We start from the raw sequence: 21,307 nt of genomic DNA, 5'->3' as shown, positions 1-21,307 counted from the left end.
AAAGGAAATCTGGCAGACCAAAAAGAAGAAAATGCAAAAATAAAAATAAAAGGGAAAGATACAAAGGAATTAATCTTTCCTAGAAAGAAAGTGATGCTTATTTTTGCAGGCTGAGAATCCATTCTTGTATCAGCATGCATGTCACTGCTATGTTTAGGGTTTTAAAAATGCCAACCAATTTTTGCTCCATTAATCCTGATCTAATGTGACTGCCACCGATGGTGAAAAGCACAGAGAGTGCTTGAGACTGAGCACTGTTCCTTCAGACCATAGGCCTCTCTCCCAACCCTACATTTCTTCTGACTTCTGGCGGGGGCTGCTGGAGGAATCAGCTATGAACTCTCTCCTCACAGTCTACATTACACTGTGCTAATTAGCCTTTCAAAGCATGACATGGTCAAAGAGCCACTTAGAGCTTGGTAAAGAGAGGTTTGCAAAATAAAATATGAAAAATCACGCAAGATTGAGAAACAGGAAAAACAATGTCAACTAAGTGAACTTACAGGAGTAGGAGCTAAGCATTTCAGTTTGCAAGATTTGGTACAGATGTTTAGTTACATAAAATAAACACAAAGAGTCACAGTGGTAAATATTGCACCCCACAGGAATCGGCTTAATTTCCAGCTCATAATGATCCTAGAAAACTGAATCTCTCCACGCTAGCTTTTGCTTGAATTCTTTGACTTCAGACTGCTTTGTTTACAGGAAAAAGCTCTCTGAAGTTGGAATATTAGAAGGAGTGAAACAATAAATTTCCCATATTCTAATATCCAGACATCCTGAGCTTGTTCAAAGACCCCTTGGAATTATGAAGGCAAATAATTAAATTACCTGAGCTTTGATCAAGGAGTTGCTGCAGTCCCCTTTTGATGTAGAATGTGGCTGTTTGAAGCTCCAGACAGATAACTAGCCCATATGGTTTTTAACCCTTTTTTCATTAGTAGCAAATTTTACGCAGTGTTCTGGCATTTCAAAGTGAGCACCACAACGTCACTTGGGGATGCTGGTCCAATAGGATCCTTATACCACAGACTCGATGGGATGTTTATTGAAAGGCTGAAACTCCCCCTCCCAAATAAGCTGAAATGATTTTTCAGTCAAGATAACTTCCCTTAATATTATGCTTTGGAAGCTGCTCTTTAGATGGCATGTCACCAAGACACAAAAAAAATAAATCTGAGAAACAAGGAGGGGTGCCTTTGCAATACAAGAGTTTTCATCATGTTCTATGCTTTCCAACTCTTTCCCCCAAAAGAAATGCGAGTAAGCACATACTAATCTAGTGAAAGAACGCTCTTAAAATAGGAAAAACAAATAGATGGATTTAAGCCTTTCACTTTTCCCTGTCCTCAAATGCAAGCACCTGGATGAAGTCATTTTTGCCATTACCAAGTCAAAGTCCCAGCCACAGTGCCTGCAAAACAGACCAGAAACTAGAAGTCAATAAAGGTGCTGTCCTCTCATCTGATTTGTAGTTTTCAATATGACTACTGAAAGAATTTCTCTCCATAAATGAGGAATTATGCTCCTCTTCATTCACTCTAGGATACTTTTGGGACATGAGGAGATTACTAAAAGGGCATAATTAGAAAGCATAATTAATATATGGGGATCTTTTACTCAGTTCCCTACACAGCTTTAACAACATAGCCATATATATATGTATACACACACTCCTAATTTTAGCAACAGTTCCATGGATTATGGAAATGACCTCACCAGACTACTGAGAAGTGGGAAAAACACTTTTGCAACAGGACTTTTTCTGGTATCATTCACGGTAGAAAGGCATCTGTCCTTCAAGGCACAGCTGTGGAAAGGATTCATGTCATTCAGACTGACATCTCAATTCATAAGGATACAGGCTTAAGAAAGCATAATGAATATGCCTGGCTTACTACAGATAACAGACAAATTATTTTGGGGCATGAGGATGTAGATAGAAATTCATGTCTTTACATTTAAAACACTCGATACGTTATTAAAAAGTTGGTATGTTTCTAATTTGTTGGAAAATAAAACTTGGGGCCTTTTATAAACCCCAAGGGGGAAATGCGTATAATCAACTGGTAAGAATGAGAAAGGAAGTTAATGTGTATGCAATTTTATGTTTTTTTTCATTAAGTCACAGGAGCTGCATACATAACTAACCTGTGAAACAGGAAACCGTCATATCTGAGTGACTCAAAATACTCCTTGTAACATTACTGAAAAGCATGAAAGGAGGAGCTGCTGATCTCAAATTCAAGAAGCAATTAGCATTCATTAACTCAAAGTAATAAACTGCCCAAAGCATTTATGGGTTAAATATAGTCTACTTTTAAGCACATGGAAACAGTTAAAACACAAGCTTTTCTGTAGTTTATTTTGAATGATTTCATTTCTAGTAAAAACGGATTTAATTTCCAGATGGGGTATACCTCTAGGCAAAAACATTCTTCTTCTCTCCTCCAGTAGGCAAAATGATTTAATACGAATGGAAAAGTCTTTTGCACACATTATTAATTTCATTTACATTACTTTCTTTTCTTAACAAAGTATCAATGACCTTCTGTAGAATTTTTTGCAAAAAAAAAATAAATAAAAGTTAAAAGTCCTATTTTGGGTAGGTCTTGTGTTATGTACAGCTTTCAAGAAATAGCTTGCTAGTCATTCGTTTCTGAAGGGAAATATCGTAAAGGCTAAGTTGTTCCACAGACTGTATACAGTGATAATCAGAAAGAGGATTTAACAGCTGTGAGAACAAAACACAGTTTTGCACCCAGTTCATCAGTAATCTGATACATTAGACAATCTGGTTCAAGTCTGCTGCAGAGGATGGCCCACAGAATCCTATGAAGGCAGTAATTACAGCTAGTATACTTTGTGACCTCTAGCTCATCATTAAAAAAAGCCAAGGTCATGACAACAAGCAACTGTCAAATTTTGGTAAGTATCAGAGCTGGCACTTTCTCTGTAGACTTGATTATTTCAGCCAAACTAATTTCTTGTTCAATTTGGTTGGATAATTAAACAAATATTAGTGCGATTTCTTACATATGATAGCATATTGACAGCATTCCTAACACTAGTAGGACTAAAAACTGGCTTAGCCCTGAAATGCACACCCCCATGTAAACTCTGTTTAAAAACATAAGTTAATATAATTACCAAAAGTACTTTAAATTTCCGTAGCGAGGATATTGTTCAATAATACCGCTGTCAATTGAATAACCCCATGGGCTCCAATACAGTTTCTCTGTTTTAGATCAAGTTGACCAGACACAATATTAACCAGTAAAGTGTAAATGTCAGATAAATAGTTTAAACTTGTCTGCTTATAGAAGTCATTAAAAAAAGCCTGCTGACAACAATAACAAAATTCTGAGCGTATATTAAATAAGATGGACATTTTCCTAGCCTTCTAAATGTACAAATACATACTGAAGCTCACAGTAAGGTGGCATTCAATGTCAACTCAAGGCCATTCAAAAAAAATTAGACTTTTGTAATTCGACTTTTGATTTTCATCAGGCGTTCTGCCTGCCCCTTTAAAACCCAGGCCAGCAGCCACTTACTAATTTGTGATGTATAGAATCACAGCATATCACTGCAGCCTGGAGTAAATCTTTGTGTTACCTTTTCCAATAGAGTTCATCACGTCCTAGTTATATATGACATATGCATATTGTATATAAATGGTCTAAGTGAGGCAGTAAGGCTGGTTTCCATGTCCTTTTTCATGAGATTGCTTGAGTAGTTCTCAGGTCACACTGATGTCACCTTATTTAAATGCAGAGTTTTCTTTGTTATGAAGTAAATACGTAGGAAGTCAATGAACAGACCGAGAATGGGTTTTTATTAATTCTAACTGCTCCCAGTAGTTTGATATATACATAGCCAAATACAAAGAAAGACTTCAGCTTATGGTTCCAAAAAACTAAGTAATATGTGCAGAAGGTAACTGCGCATTACTAACCACCAGACTGTAGTGAGGTTTATGATTACATTGAAGCCTAGGAATAGGAAGCCCTTGTTTAATTCAAGTAGAAGTAATAGCCAAAGGAGAAGGCAAGTGTTGGATTAGCCTGACCCATTCAATCAGAGAAGAATGTCTCCACGTTTGAGGATAGGTGGCAACGGCTGAGTAAAACAGAAATGTGAAAATAAAAAGGAAGGCTAGAAGAGTCTGCTATACCTGATAAAATGGAGGTTATGGGAGTGCAGAGCAAAGTTTGCAGTGAAAAGTAGGAAGCTTTGAAGGTGAAAAGTTCACTGAATATTAGATTTTGCGCTGTAGAGGGGGAACAGAAGCTAATAAACTGAGGCATAAGAAATATCATCTAAACGTAAGCAAGATCAATGAACTCAAGATGATGATGCAGGAACCTGAGAAACCAAGAACTATGCCTAGGAGCACAGGCTCTATGTTACCAAGGTCGTACAGACAGTAACCTTAAATGTTGTACATGTTTTATTTCAACCCAGATCATGCAGATACCCCTATTAGCTCTGAAGTCTCCAAATCAACTTTGTACAGATCAGTAGACTGTTAACTGCAGTACAGGACCGGGAATCGTTGAGGAAAGGTTCATCTTAAATGAGCTTCACTACAAGGGTATAGCCAAAGACTGCACCACAGAAACCTACATACTGGAGATCTCTAAGAGGAGTGTTAAATTTAGTACTTGCAACATGACTACATATTCATAGTTTATGAACATATTTTTTTTCATATAAATATTGCAAAATTCACAATTTTAAGGACCGAAAGAACTATAATGACTATTCTAAGTCTGACCTACAGTCACTTGTATTGCTACCTAATCAGCCCTTTTGTATGTAAATGATAAATTGTTTGTATGTAACTGCCAATACCCGCTATGTTTTCCACTTGCTTTAGAAAAAGAAATGGCATGTAAATTGCCACCATGCTAAAAAGAATTGAAATGCATGCTAATCAGCCATATTCTCCGAGATATACTAGCTATAACTGGAATGGTAACAAATAAAAAGGCAACAATCAGTGGTGGACAAAGTTTTCTATTTGAATCAGAGCCCCAAGTAAAATTATTATTCAACTGCTTTTCAAAATTTTGGAACCTCCTATGTCTGGAGAAATTGGGTTTGAAACACTGAATGAACTTTCACTAATGTGAAATATTGAAGATCTGCACTGGAATTTCAATTGCAAGAAAAATATGCTGAAAGAGAATGAGAAGGAGACGTTATCTTCAAAAATATCTGTTCACTGTGTGCATTGGATAAATGTTTGAGTGATTCTGCAGTTACATCAGTCTGGTAATCCCTGTGGTTAAATAATGATGGTTGCATGCAATATGAAACTGGAGGTTTTGATCATTGAGCTATATACATTGAATTAACCTGGCAGCAATCAACTGTTTTAATATTGGTTATTCCTCAGAAAAAGCTTACAATCATTTCTGCCCTGGCCCAAAAGTACCCTGTAATGAAGAAATGCACTAAAACCTTGTCTTGAATGGTGATTTAAAATGAATTGAGTGATACTTAGAAATACCTAGCTACATCAATATGTGGTCAAGTCTGCTGAAAGGGAGGACTGCCTGTGGGAAGCACTGCTCTGAAAAGGACAAGATTTAGTCCTAAAATTTCATGTGTGTTTTCTAGCACTAATGAGACCAGGTTTTTATTTTGTAAATTCTATTCAAAGTCCTGTATTTACCTCAGGATTTCTCTCAGATAAAATTAAGTTATTATTCCAAAAATTAGGTACAAACTTTTTGAAAGTCAATTTTCTCAAACGATTTTAAAGGTTGCATTTTTCTACCTGTTGCTTCAATTAAAATTTTTCAGTAACACACAAAAATTAATTTTAACAATATACATGAAAATATACGTAAACGTGCATAAAGTAGACATAAGATGTACATAATTTTATATGACTGAAAAGGTCTGAGAAACCTTGTCTGGGGGCTGGTATAGTTATAGGTATTCTGCTCTGGTAATGAAAATACATTTATTTTTGGTTCAAATGCCAGCCAACTTTGCACAAATCCTATTTCTTTTGTTTGCCTTACAATGTCTACATACAAAAAAAATAAATAAATAAAAAAAATTAGTTGATAAAAGATGAAAGGAGTAACGCAGTTATTCATTCAGCAGCCAAGATCTTTGAGATAATTACTTTAAATCAAGAAGGGACAGACCATTTAAATTTATGACTTAATGCCGACACAGGCATGTATTAATAAAACAGTTAGCATTAATGGAAATAGGGTTTAGTCTCCTGATTCAAATAGAGCTATCATTTCTGGTTTATACTGAACTAATGACTTATCCTTGGCAGAATAATATGTATGCATGTATTTAACTATTTAACTTAACCACTGAGACCAATTAATATGTTTCTGAAGTTTTATTTTATTTAAAAATATATATCAGCAGCCACACTGGGATAAAAATTATGTTGAACCAGACTTTCTATGGCACCAGTTTAACCTCAAATGTAACACTTTCACATGGATTATCTGATGATCACTGAAATTCAGTGCAGAAGCAGCAGCTCTTCAAGGGGATTGACATCAAGTTAAGGAACATTTTAGCTTACCAAGACAATATAGACCCTGTATGATTAGGAGCTCACATGAAAAGAAATGGTGGCTGCAAGAGGGTACACCATAAATTTAATCTCTATCCCACTTGCTAATGCGAGGGTAGAAGCAAGGAACAAACCTGTGCACAGCCATTCCAAGCCAGGCTGTTTTCAAGCTCTGGGACAGTACTGGTGCAGTCCGCTAGGGCAAGAAAAGCTGCACTAGTTGCATCATACAAAGATAAGGGAAACAAATGCTTGGTGCTGTGAAGCTCACAAACATAGAAATTCCGTGAACTGTCTTTTAAAGGGTTATCGAATACAATAATTCCTTCTGCTCATCACTCCAGTCTTGGCCTGTGTGGGCCTCTGTCTCCGCAGCATCATTGGGAGTTCATTGGAACAGTGTCAGACCATGCCAACATGATTCAATGGAAGCTTTAGTGTAACTACTTTCTAGATAGGTACTTCCTACAGCTTACGTTCATGTATCGAAGTTCTGTTCAATTTTGTCTACGTTACAATACTTCATGATCCACAACTGCATTTTATGTTAGTTTATCTATAACATGGCTATAGTCTAGCTGTTGATGAACTATTAAATCATCACCATAATAATGAATTATACTTGGAAACCTCTTGCTGCATTGTTCACCAACCACTCTGGAAACTCCTGGCTTCTCTTTTACATTCAGTTACTTGGTCCTTTTCTTTTAATCCATTTACATTGATTTCTACTACTCCAACTCTGCCTGCCATTGCATTACAATTAAGAATTCTGATGAACTCTTGCTGATTCAGAAGGGAGAGGGCTCTTACTCGTTGCCAAACTTTGGAGAAAAAACACAAAAACCCCTTAGAATTTGCTTAAGCCAGCACTTTAAAATTGAAGAGCTAAATTACGGCTTATGGAGCCAGCAGAGCTCAGTGGGACTGGGGTGCCTGAAAGCCACCGTACCACCCAAGCAGTTATGGAAGAAGGCCTTATGCCGTTGTCAGGCAAAATTAACCATAATGTCACCTTCCCCACGGGCACTGCTCGGCAGCAGGGCTGGCTGCTCCAGATATTTGTCTCTGAATTCCTGCTGGTTTGCAAGGCACCGCTGATGTCCCAGCCATGCGTTATGTTCTCTGGAGGGCCTTGAACATGTCTGGCAGCTCTAACTTTTCCACCCACCTTGAGTGCATCTAACAGTTTAAGGGACGTTCCCTGCCCTGGAGCACAGAGGATGGGCAGTTACCAGGTCTCGGACTGCTCTTTGCAACACAGCGCTCCCCAGCAAAGCGGCGCTCATTTTCCAGTGCAGTCGTTACTAACTCTCTCACCAAGAGTTGTTACTCTAAGGTAGTTCTTAACTAATATCCTAAATCAGGTGATTGACAGAAAAACCGTACAACTACTATGGCACTGTGTTGCCCATTTTTGGCATCGAGGTTGTAGACAACAATTTCTATCAGACACGTTAGCTTCTCTGGCTGCGCTATCTGCCCAAGTGGATATAATACACTATTATAAAGTTCTGCACGCTGTTACTTACAGTAGACATTTCCTATACACAGGAATTTGATTGGCCTATGAGTCAAATCAAAGTTGTGCGCAGCCCAGCATCCTGCCTTTAGCAATACCCCAAAGTGGATGTCTAGGGGAGAACATCAGAACAGGGCAGGTGGGAACGAGAATCCTTCCAAGCCTGCAACCATTTAAAATCTATACTGTCCTGCACATCCTTTTTGGTCAGCATTTGCAATGATGGGTTGTAGCAATGTCTTTTATATTCCAAGGCGCTACGGGATATACAGAAACGATTTGGACCGGTCTACTTCTCTCAGTTCTTCCGTTGTAAGCTCCACTGACCTAGATGTGCACGTGTAAAAATAGACCAATTTGGCCTAATACATCTTTTTTTCTGTGAAGGATGTCTTTGTAAGATCTCTCAAGCACGACAACGTTTTTGAAAGAAATATTTTCTGTTTCGCCATACCATTTTTTCTGTCTTTAAGCTCTTTCTCTTGGCGTAGCAGGAACCGAGACCGTCTTTGAAAAAGGAAGAAAGAGACGGCAGACCCCTTAAAAACCACGGCCGCTGCGAGGCCCGAGCTGTTCATTTTACACCTCTGCTCCAGCTGCGGCACCCTTCGGACAACCCGAAGTTACAGGATCCCGAAACTTTGTAGCGAGCGCCAAGGCGGTAACGCGACGCCGAAGGTAACGCGATCCAGCGACGCGGACGACGTTAATCCCGACAAACCGCCTCAGCGTTAGCCCGAACCGCGGCGCGATCGAATCCCACCTCCCCCGAGAGGGCCCGGCGATGCTGGTGGTAACAAAACGGCTTTTCATAGCGCCCTGAAAAGCGGACGGGCCGCCGCCGGCCAGGCACCGAAGAGCATCAGTGCCCTCTAGTGCCCGCCCGGCCGCGCCCGCCGCCGGCCCGCCGACACACCGGGCCGGGCCGGGCCGGGCCGGGCCGGGCCGCCGAGCCCGGCCGCCGAGCCCCGGGGGCGGGCCAGCGAGCCCCGGGGGCCGCCCCACCGCCGGCCCCGGGCCGAGGCGGCGAGCCCCGGGGGGCCGCCCCACCGAGCCCCGGGGGGCCGCCCCACCGCCGGCCCCGGGCCGAGGCGGCGAGCCCCCTGCGGCGCGGCGAGGGCGGCCGCGGCAGCGGCGCTGCCAACGCTGCGTGCCCCCGCGGCCATTCCGCCTCCCGCCGACCTGTTGAGCCAGGCGGAGCGATGGCAAGGCTCGGCACCGGGAGAAGGGCGTCCGCAAATCCCGGCTCCTCGAGTAAAACCTCTCCTCGGGGAGCACCGCGTGCAGATTTGCTACCCTCCGGTAATATTTAAATGACTTTAAAGTCCTTCCTTACGCGGGGAAAGAAAATGAATGGGTTTAATAATTCGGCGTACGCAGGCTTGCGCTAAAACGAACCGATAATTTCACAGCCCACGAGCACCCTAGTCTTCGGTAGCAAAACCCAAACACGGGAATACGTTTTCTCCTAAAATTCTGTGAAAGAAGCATATGACTACAATGGTCCTTAACCGATAGGAGATAAAGCAACATACATATGACATAAAACGACCATACTTAAGTGTAAAGTAAGTCCTCTTAATTCATATGGGCAAACTGCCCGATCCAAACTACGTTTAAATCAATGGCCATCTTTCCATTTATTTCCCTAAGCTCTGGGTTGGCCCCAACAAAGGGGCAACGATGCCATTAAAAAAAATAATAATAATAAAAATAAAAAATGGGTATAGCATAGGAAATTACACGCAGGTTTTTAGCTTAAAATGCTAGTAGAAAAACTCAGACACACAAAAAAGGCTAGGAAGTATGTTGCTAAACTGTTTCAAATTAATCGATTCCAGATGAGACCTCTGTTTCTCACGCACTGAAGATATTTCGCTAAGCATCCAGCTCACAAAATGGATTCAAAATTGATTTAGGGGGCTCACCAAAAAGAGCAGACGCTAGTTTCAAGTTCAAAATTACTTTGAATTTCTGTGACGTCCGAGCTAGAAATAACTTCTATTGGAAATCTCAGCAATAAAACATTTGTTGCTCAGGTTATGCTTTGTTTAGTTACAGCATTTGCAGAAAACAAACAAAAAAAATGTTAGTCTCAGTCTACTGGAACTCTGAACTTCACATATGTTTCTTATACTAAATTAAATTAAGGATGTCAAATGTTGTCAGAATAGCATATTAATTGAAGCTGAAATCACATGACATATTTTAAAGCACTTTATCAGATAAATAACAGAAATCATTCTAATCTTTGTAGTTTCCCCACATTGTTATGCAAAAGAAAAATTAATTTAGCTGCCCTGTCTCTCAATCAAGCATTTCCATACATATTTCCTTCTGAAACTGCTGATGATAAATCGCAATGACTTATCTCATCTCTTGACATTACTATTGTAGCAGCATTTCTGGTAATGAGGTAATCTAGTTCCTAGTGATTTTTTTGGACAGGCAACACTTAAAATTTTAGCAAAGTTAAAATTGATGTAGAGAAGTCTATAAACGGCATTCTCTGTCCATGCTCATTCTCTGATGCTCTAGTGCAAGGCTGAGGGGGAAAAAAAAAAGTAACTATCCTATTCCAGGGCCTAAGAACAAGAGCTTGCAAAAGAAAGATGTCTTTTAAGTAATTTTCCTAAGGAATTTCCAATTCTTTCATTGAAGATCTTGTTCTTAGTTCTGTAACTTTATTTTGTTCTTCTTCTGCAAGAGGAGGGAGAACTGCTTTAGAAGTACAGTCAGAAACTTCTGTTTTCTAGAGCCTAGTAGACTGAGAAATATGCTAGAAGACTTGTTTTGTATGTTAAGGTATGAAGCTCAAACCAGACCTTCTGCTCTCAATCTCCCTACTATTCTTACTGCCCATCTCCCAGCAACATGAATTGTGCCGCTCTGCTTTGAAAATGCTGGTCATAAGCAAACATCTGCAATTCCACTTCCATATACTTCAACATATCTCTCCAAACAAAATCATCCAAAGGATTGAGTACAATCATTGATTTGTGTTCCAAATCTCAGTGGACAGACCTGACTGAGGCAGATATCAGATTAATTACTGAAGAACTTCTACACTGAAAGCAAATTTATTTATTGGTATACCTTAGCCAGCGTAGAAAGAGAGAACAAAGTATTTACCTGGGGAATCACACAGACTTTGGAAACATTGAAGCAAGCATAAGAGCAAGGGAGGGGGAAAAGAGATGGACATTCAGTAACGTCTGAGTGCGTGCTTCCCTGCTCCTGAATCTGTTAGTGCTTTTCTCGTTCAACAGTTTTTTATTAAATAATTAAAAATATTTAATTTCTCAAGAGGGGTGCAGTGTCTGTGAAATTCTTGTTGTATCACCATCACAAATCAACAGGAAGAACGTCTTTCCCAGGGAGTCACTAGTCATTGGAACGTGAAAAAAGAAATGAGCATTCTCCTTATGAAGGGCCAATTTCTGAATTGCTAAAAAGGTTCCTTTGTCACAGATATCTTGGTAGGTAAATACTATGTTACACAGCCACACTGTCCTTTGTAGCAATGGTACAAAGAAGATCTCCTGGCATATACTGGTTCTCTCCTCACCAAATGAATATTTAAAAGGGTAGACAATAAAGGGGGACTTCTACAGAAGGTAAAGGCATTTGTATCATGATGTCAGACTGCTATATGTGCTCCCGGAGGACTGCACAGGAAGCACTTTTATTCTAAAAGTTAATGGTATTTATGGGGACCCGCAGCCTGATCTATTTTACCTTTCTTGGGGACGTGCTTATGCATGTTATCACCCAAGAGTCTAACGCTTTTTGGACTAGCCCGTATTAGAGACAGATACCATTTTGGTACCCTACGAACAGTAAGGCATCTGAAAGACAGCAAGCAAAATAAATCAAATCTATATATATATAAATCAAAGTCTTTCCCTCTCTTATTCTGGATAGAGTATCCTTCATTTCATGCACTCATATTTTCTGCATATCCATTTCGTGCCTGGGAGCTACAGTGCAAGTAAAAGATTTTCAGTTCGGGGCTTTCAATATCTGCTTATCCGGAGGAGCATTTTAAAAACGGACAAATGCTCGCCCTCCCCCCTCCCCGCATCACACACACACACACCCCCCCCCCCACCGAGCAAGAGCTGAAGGAAGATAAAAATTAAAAAAAAAAAAAAGAAAAAAAAAAAAAGAAAAAAAAAATACCGTTTGCCACGGCGTCTCCTTTCTCCCTTCGGAGAGCCTATCTCGCCCCTTCGGGGAGCCCTCCGGCCGCCTCCGCGCGGAGCTGCGGCACAGAGCCGCGCACCTCGCCCGGCTCTGCCCGGCCCCGGCACCCCGCTCCCGGCGCCCTCCCCGCCGCACACCTGCCCGCCCCCGGCCCCGGCCCCGGCGCCGCTGCTGTCAAGTTTCTGGCGCACACGCACGCATCCTCCGGCTTGCTCCTCCTGCCCCGAGCTCCGGGAGGCGACCGCTCCCCCCCTCCACCACCACCACCACCAGCCCCCTTCCCTTTCCCCCTCGCCGAGCCGCCCTCCTCGCCCCGCAAGTCCGGCGCCGGCGTGCCCCGGCTGCTCGCCGCGGCTCTCCCCGGGGCAGGCGGCTGCGGCCGCCGCTTACCTGCGGGTCCGGCGGGGCTGGCTGCTTCCCTCGGCCGCCTCCGGAGGAGGGAGAGGAGGCAAGTCCCATTCACAACTAGACCCCGAGCAGGCACGGCAGCATCTTCAGCCTATTACACTCCACTGGCAGCGGCTGCTGAATGAGGCTCCGAGCTAGTGGCAGGAATTAGAAAGAGGGAGGGAGGGGAAAGGGGAGAGGAAAGGGGAGAGGGAGGGAGAGGGAGCAAGGGGGAGTGAAGCAAGATTAGAGGAAGGGAAAAGCGGGAGGCTGTTGCTTCTTCTCTCTTCTCTTCTCCCTTCCCCCCACCCCGAGAGGAAAGCAGACCCCAGCGCCTGCCCTCCCGCAGGGCCCCCCCCCCCCCCCCGCGTCCTGAGCGTCCCCTCATGCCTGCGGGGGAGCAGTGGGGGTTGGAAGGGCAAAGCGAGGGGGCCGAGGAGCCCAGGGCACCCTCTGCCTCTGCCCAGCCAGGCCTGGCGACGGGTGGGGGGGGTACGCCGTCCCCACCCCACGGGTCGGTTCTGCACCCCCTCAGCCACGCGGGCACCCACACGCACGTCGGCGGCGAGGGGGACGGGGACACCCATCCTGGCGGGCTGGCGGGCTGCGGGGAGCGATGCCCTGTCCCTTCCCCGTCGCCACTCCTCTGCAGGCAGCCCAGGACCACCCCACGGCGGCGGCGGCGCCGCGGGTGGGCTGAAACCCACGCCAGAGCCCCGGGCACGGCCAGCCGTGACCCACTGCCGCTGGAGGTCTCCTGCGTGGGGGGCTACCCCTACCTCGTAGCACAGACAGAGAAATCGTCTGAGCTGGACAAACAGCAGGAGCATTTTATACTGAATCCAGTCATGTTTCCTGTCATGAGCAGACATTTGTCCAGGAGGGGGAAGAAGAAAAAAAAAAAAAAAAAAAAAAAAAGAAGAAGAAGAAGAAGAAAAAGTTCCCCAAGCATTTCTGGACGTGGAAATTCGTGGTCTGGTGTAGCTCACAGCCAGAGGCCGAGGCCAGGCCTCTCTGCCCGGGCAGGCTCCCCTCCCGCTGGAGGTGGAGGGGGTGACCCTTTCCTTCTCAAACACACCTGACTCAAGGGCTGCCGCTCGCTCGCTCGCACTCTCTGTTTTCATTACCTCAAGTGAAAACCCCGGGCACGATTCCCAGGTGGGGCTGAGCTCTATGAGCCCAGGGAGAAGGGCCCCGAGTCGACATACCCATCCCAACCCAGAGGCAGACGCAGTCCCCTCCTGTCATGCCCACACAGGAGCCTGCAGGTCCCCTCTCACCCACCCGCTTTCCTCAGAGCGGCCAAGACCTGTGCGCTCCGAGGTGGCTGTCAGCACAGCCAGTGCCATCTGTGTAGCTGCGGAGCGGAGCAGCGCAGAGCAGAAGAAGGAAGGATGCAATGCGCAGCCCCTCAAGAATAAGGATTGCATTCAGTGTTGGAAATAACTAGGTACCTCTATGTGAAGATAATCTGCCCATCCTCAGGCAACCCATCCGACCGTTCACCCCCCACGCCACAAGGCAGCACTCACGCTGCTCTGCGACCACACCACTCGGCCCCAAAGAACAAGGCTTTTATAGTCTGTGGTTAATTAGCTCTGCCAATAACTCCAGGCAAAGAAAAAAAAATGGCACAAAAGCTGCCACTGTACAAACAAAGAATTTGGAAGGAGGAAAGCTGATAAACAATGCATCCTAAGGAGGCTGAGGGACACCGAACTTAGCACAGCGGAGTAGCAAGTCCTGCCTGGTGTCAGCCCCAAGGAGAGAGCAGGAGCCTTCTGGCTGCGAAGCTCGGGGCCTTGGAGAACTCAGGCTAAAATTTCCTCCCGAGAGATGTTGAGCGTTCACAGTTCGATTCACAAACGCACCAGGGAAAGGCCTGCACGTACCATGAGGTGGAAGGGCACAGGCCGGAGGGCTCCGAGGCGAACGCAGGGCGAGGCGGCCGGGACCGCTGACGCAGCACCCAGGACCACACTCTGGGACCTGCCGGAACGAGCAGGGCAGAACTGGAGTGGAAAACTCAGAGCTTGGGACAGACAGGGGAAACCAGGGAACGAACCCAGAAACACCCTGGGATGAGCCGAAAGCATGAGTTTACAAGACAGCTAATTAATTAGTACTGAAGTACTAAGGGCTTTATTTTTGCAGGAATAGAGCTGCGGTGCTAAGAAAAGTAGTTTTAGGAGTAGGTTTTGATAGAAAATTCAAGGAGTAATAAATTGCCATTGAGAAATAAAACATGGAAAGGATCACTCAAGAATGTTTTGGGGGAGATGTAGCCGAGGAGGGAGGGCGAGGCACATTAATTTGAAACAGTTTTGTCAAGAAATTGGTTTTGGACAGAAAACACGAGAGGAAGGGAAATACGTCTCAAAATAGTTCCATACAGTCCCAGTCCAAACCTATTGCCTTTAATGGGCACCATCAGTCTCCTATGATCATAGTAAGAGAATTGCCATTTGTTTTCTTTATGGATACACTGTAGTGAGTACTACTTAGTGCAGCTCTGCCAAAATTGCCGCTAAGCTGAAGCCCAGAGCTGGGCAGTTGGCTGAGGATTTTTTTCTCTTTTTTTCCCTTCTCTTTAGCAGCAGGGTGGAAGGGATGACTTTTGTAATTCCCTTTTTTAAACTGCTGAGATCAGATTTTTTTGAATATAAAGGAAATGTGAAAGCAATTTCAATCTAATTAAGCATATACAATAGGTACCCATAATATTCTCTAGTCAAAGAGCATATTGATCTATAATGAAAGGTTTCATTAATTCCATTCAAGGAGGCATGTTAACAAATGAGTGTAGTAACATCTGATCTGGAGAGCGGCTTGTTTCCTCCCTTCCTTCTGCATTGAAATCTCGGTGTAAACTAATCAGATTCTGCTATTATTTTTCTCTCATTTGTTCATCTTCCTGTAAGATCTATAGATAGACGGTCGTTATCTGCAAACAAAATTAAAGCAAAACTCCTGCTGAAATCTACGTGTTTGCACCTCTGGCTAAGTCCCAAGTCTGACTACATTAATAACCACCGTGGAATTAATTTCACCTACCTTAAGCCATTTTAAAATTGAGTATCTAACAGGGCATCTATAGTAAAAGTTCATTTAATGTCAATAAAAAGAAGTCCCTCCCACTGGGACAGGCCACTAGCTGAAGATGCCTCTCTATATACTGAAGCGTTCTTAAAAACTTGCTCAGACCAGAAACCTACCTACAACTATCTAAAAGTCAGATGAGATGAGTCCTACTTTCTATGTTAGATACAGAAAATAGGAAATGGTCAAACCAAAACCAGTATGTGATGCTAATAAATTACAACATTTGGTATATTCCCTTTAGCCATTACAGTTTACATTCAGGCAATTCCAAACTACCTTGCCATCATTTCAGGAGAAATATTGCACAGAGTCCTTGCAGCACAAGAAATGACAGTGGGTCACATAAAAGAGAAGCGTACAGGGAGGAAGGCTACCCTGGAACACTTGCAGAAGTACTCCACTGAATTTCAACCAGTGCTCATGCGTGCATTCACAGCACATTAGATGGGAGACTTTCATAGCTTGCCCAAGTCAGACCTTACTATTCCTACCATACACGACGTCAAGGAACAGATGATACGCTACCGCAAATTTTTGCCTTTGCAGACTATTTCTGCTGCTTGGTGACTCTTCATTTATGAAGCATTAGGCTAGATGGTAACTTTATGAATGGCATGTTGAAGCCAATGTAAATTCAATGGGGACACTATCAGATTAGCTAGTGGGAAATCTTTCTAAATGCAGTTGCCACCTCTTTTCACAAAATGTTAGATGCAAACCAAAAAAGCAGACCTTAGCTATCCTGCTGCCATGGAAGTCATGGCAGAGCAGCAGGGGAGTACAGTGAGGTCTGGAGTTAGCATTTACAGCTGCTTGAAACCTGGTGTCAGAATGAAATCAGCGTCAGACATAAATAAAGGAAGTTTATACATATTTTAAACAGTATTTGCCTTTGAATATCCATATATTTAGGTTAAGAACATCTGTGATAACAAGTCTGCAAAACCTAAAAAAAGGTTTCTTTATCTACTGTGGGCTTACAGAATCTGAAGTTTGTTAAAATTCTGCTCATTGCTTGGTAAATTAACCCATTTATCATTTGAAAATAAGCTGGCTGATTTGTTTTCTAAGCATCTGAAGGGGTACATGCACTTCTCCTAATTGAATCATTGTTCTAGGAAACACTGCAGCTGAGTTCATGAAATAAGCATAAGCAGGTATATTATAAGTTTAAGCTGGACATTTGTATTAGGGTGCATGAAAACGCTTGAACTGTGAACTTTGGAAACTGAACTCCAGAAAGCCTTTTGCAATTCAAAAGAATTTATAAATGACCCATTTATATAATAGCTTGAGCATATCTATACAGTAAGTATGAAAGAAGAAACTTCTTTCCGTCTTTTGACTCTGTTTTCTCCAGGCCCTACAGGCCCTTTTCCCACATGGCTTCCAGTAGACTCTCTTCCTTCTCAGCTACCTTTAATAGACCTGCAATTTCCTTCACTTTTCTTCTCACCTGGAAAGTATTAGAGATTTGAAAGGCACACGAACAGCATATTGCTATCCACAGGAGCTGGGAGTTTAGGAAGAAGCAAGAGAGACAGTGAAAGAAAAGAGGAGGTTTATAATAAAGGATATTCCACATAGTCTGAACAAAGTTTTATTCCAAAATGCCCTTCAATTTCAGTGTCATTTTGCTAATGAAACAAAGCAAAATTTGATTCCTATGTGAAAATGTGAAGGGTGAGCAGGATTGAAGGAGAGAATAAAATTGTTCTTAATGACTCCAAAAAAGGAAAACTAATTAAAGCCACAATATCAGAACAGTGAGAAGACAAGCGTGTAAGAAGAGAATAACTTAACAAAAGTGTGCATCTTGTTGCAAGGAAACAAGGCTTTTACGCAGTGAAGAACGGACAGCTCAAAGCAGCAGGTATCTAAAGCTGCTTTTTTCAATAACAGATGTCTTCCTTGTAGAAGTATAAGAATACAACAACATGTGTTTACTTGAGAAAGGTTAAAACAGAGGCAAAACCACTGAGGTTAAGAAAACCCAACAAACTACACAAAGCAACCGATACAGAAACTATCTCCACAAAGTTAGCAATGCAAAAATCTTTCTTTGGCTATACCAGTGGGTTATACTTGTAGCATTGAAACCTGGAGAGAAAAGGAAATTTTGAAGTGGTAAGAGAATTACAGTATAAACCAAACTGAACTACAGAAATACTATAATCTTATGAACACTGCTATGCAGGGTTTTGGCGGGGGGGGGGGGAATGTTTTTTAAATTTCAGATGTGCACATGATGCTTCTTCTAAGTGCACTAGCTACGCTGATAATCATCAGCTTGAATCACCTATTCCAAGTGGTGCCCAGGGTGGTACTTTCAAATACAGGACTGATGTGCCTGGTATATCAAGGAGGAACCTGTATTTTCAGCTTAATTATCTCCTTTCCCTGTTCACTTCAAAAAAAATCTCTTCTCAATTCATCTGCTGATGGAATCTGGCCTTGATGGCACTTCACATTTTAACTCGTTTTCATGATGAAGATGAAAATCCTCATCTTCAGTCAAACTCAAGTGGCCAGACTTAGGCCACAGAATAAGCACTGCCTACTCATAAAAGACAACAGAATTGAGTGCAATTTCATTTAGGCTGCAGTAGAATAGAAGTCTATTTTTCTCCAGTTTTCAGAGACCTTTTAAAGCTGGGTCTGTTCTTATTAAGACTTTGAAGAGGGGAGCTACCTTGTTTTATAAAATCCTAGGAGGTGCTTTGGGATGTACTGAATACGGACAATTAGACATTTCTGTCACTGAGCTTTGAGACCATCTTACCCCGATACAGCCCTCAAAATCTTTTGGGACTATTTTATTCAGTTTTAAAAACTCTTGTGGTAAGTAAGGATGCAACAGCGTTCTGGACAACATGCCATTCCCTCAGCTCCACTGTGATGTCCTGAAGACTAGGCAGGGCTGGACTAGTCAGCTTCTATGTTCTGAAGGGTTCGCTCAAGGGTGGAAAATCTCCAGAGGCACTGAGACAGCCTTTTGGTTGCCTTGGGTTACAGATTTGACCCAATCAAGGATCATGCCCTGGCTGGCTGGTTTTTAAAATACCGAAGTAGATTATCAGAGAATAGTATTCATAAGGACATTAATTGAAAAATGCTCTATGCAAAAGTTCTGTTGACCAATGTAGATTCACAACTATACACTCTATTTATAGTTCCAACCTAGTATCCAAAAATTACAGCGCAAAAGAATTCAGGGGGAAAAAAGGCTTAAATGGTGAGTCAGCCAGACCTCATAAACTTTTTAATGTATCAATGTCTTTTGCTAATGGGTTTTTAGAAATACAGATCAGAAAATTAAATTTCTCATTTAGACAAGGCATTATTTAGTTACGAACTTGAGACTCATTTATTTCCGACACTGTGCATTAAAAGAAAGAAATGCATTTTTATATACACGTGTATGCGCACACACATCTGTGTGTGTATGGCACTGTGTGCATAAGCTGTCAAGCAGGATGAGGCCTCCAAATATATTCCTCTAATGTATTCAACTTATAGCTTATATAATTTATTTTATTAGAAAACAAGTTTGAAAAAAAGCACTGCGTCTTACTAGAGAGCATGCATGGCTTGTACACACATCATTTGATAGTAAGATCTAGCATAGCTAAATAGCTGGTAATAATTGCATCTTTTAATTCCATTTCTGAGTGTCACTTATTTTGCGCAGGACATGCTGTACGATTAATGATTATGCGTCTTCCAAAACCCAAGAAAAAAATACATTAAGCCTTCACAATTTTGCATTTTTTTCCATTTTCCTGTGTTTTGTTTAAAGAATACACATGTGATTTGTTAGAATGTACTTCTGCTCTGCCACGAATACTCTTTACATGTATATTGGGTATATCTAACATCAGTTTGCAAATAGCCCAAACTGTGCCCAAGAAGATTTAAAGGAGAATGATGTTCCTGTAATCTCAGCTGCTAACCCTTCTGTACTGATGAACACCAGGCAGTCATGCTTATCTAGCACAAAGATCTTTCTTCATTTAATGCCCGCAGCTTGAGATAGTCAATCTTGCCCAGCATGCGCCTCAAGTATTTCAGATTGTTATTTGTGATTTTTGTGTATGTCCCCATGCTATTCCAGGTGCTATGAGTTGGTAGCTACTTATCTATCCATACAAGGCCATAATCAAAAACATTTTTACATCAGTATACGAATAACCATGTCACACAAATCCAGGAGGATCAATCACTATCATGATTGCAGAAGTATGGCAAACAATTAAAAACTGAGCCGTTGTATATAGACTGGCAAAATAATGACAAAATTATAAACATTTAGCCATAAATTCTACTTTAAGCCATACATAATACTGAATCAAGTGATATGCTATCACTAAGTTAACACCTATTTGCTACTGAAAAAAACACTATGTGACTTTTCTCTAATGAGCTGGAGTAAAAAAGTTATAAAAAGAAATATAGGTTTGCTTGACTATTTAAAGTTCACAAGATTATAATTCTTTAATATTGCTTTTATCAGAAGATAAAAATATAACAGACGTCAGATGAGTCATAACTAAAAACATTAGATGATTCACACAATAATCAATCACAAAGCATGAAAACAATCTCAGTTATTAAACTTGTTGAAAAATGAAATGGCACTGCTTTGCTATAAATCTGCCACGTGGTTTAAAATTTCACTGATCGCTAAGATTTTTTATTTATTTATTTATTTATTAAATCCTATGTATAATAAGGTATCACTTTGTTTGAGTCCGGATAATTATTTAAAGAGTCTGGTGATATTGTTTTCTGTATTTCCCAATAACATAAACCCAATACTGCATAGCAATTTTAGTTCTACATACACGTAAGTCAGGGGTTATAAATCACACTCAGACAAATGATGAGAGGCATCCTTGAAAATGATAGTCTTTACTTCAGAGAGCTCAGATATATATTTAATTTGTGTCTAGGTAGATAATCTAACAAGCTGCTATGAAAAAAAAAATGGTGTCCTTTAGGCAACTACTAGAAATGAGTACAAACATTAAGGTTCTACATCTCAAGGAACATGAGATGGGAGATTTCAACAAGGCATGTCCAATGACTACATAAGTTGGGGAAGGCTTCACATTGACTTCTGTGAGCTTCAGATCAGGCCCCGTAGCTTTGCAGCATCCACACATGGGAAAGGGCTGAATAAGTTCTTTTTAATTCTTTGATCAACCAGTAAGTGCTCATGAGAAGACTTGTCTTCAACTGCACAGCTCAACTCATCACACAGATCCACTGTGTATCTACAGTCAAGCAGCCACTACAAATATACTACCACTGTTATAAGAATAATGTCACAGCAACAATCACGTAAACTAACGTAAACAATTCTCATGTGACCTACATTTTGGATGCCAGTTTAATCTTTGATATTTCCGTATTTAAAAAATAAGATTTCTGTCCCCGCTCTATTCTATGACACCAGTGAGTAATACAGCTTTTTATAATGCATTTCTGTTGCTCGGTCATTTGATGCTTTTGGTTATTTGTTCTGTATA

At 41.8% G+C, this 21,307-nt stretch overlaps 1 protein-coding gene across 3 annotated transcripts in view; it reads right to left on the bottom strand.

Moving 5' to 3' along the window:
- The window catches only part of CDH11 (cadherin 11), an 83,247-nt gene extending 69,958 nt beyond the window's left edge, over positions 1-13,289 (bottom strand). Inside the window, exons 1-2 of one of the 3 annotated variants that reach the window (XM_049805789.1) lie at positions 13,228-13,289; positions 12,678-12,822 (exon numbers count right to left, since the gene is read on the bottom strand). The gene's annotated coding sequence lies outside the window, so the exon portion shown is untranslated. Of the gene's footprint in view, positions 1-12,263; positions 12,363-12,677; positions 12,830-13,227 lie in introns of those variants that run through there. The other 2 variants (XM_049805788.1, XM_049805791.1) reach the window with 2 other exon arrangements.
- Between the last annotated feature and the right edge of the window lie 8,018 nt (positions 13,290-21,307).

Source organism: Accipiter gentilis, chromosome 7 (assembly GCF_929443795.1).
Source record: "Accipiter gentilis chromosome 7, bAccGen1.1, whole genome shotgun sequence".
Taxonomy (NCBI): Eukaryota; Metazoa; Chordata; class Aves; order Accipitriformes; family Accipitridae; genus Astur; species Astur gentilis.
Note: the sequence above shows the minus strand (reverse complement) of the source record. Positions and strands in the feature narration are given on the sequence as shown.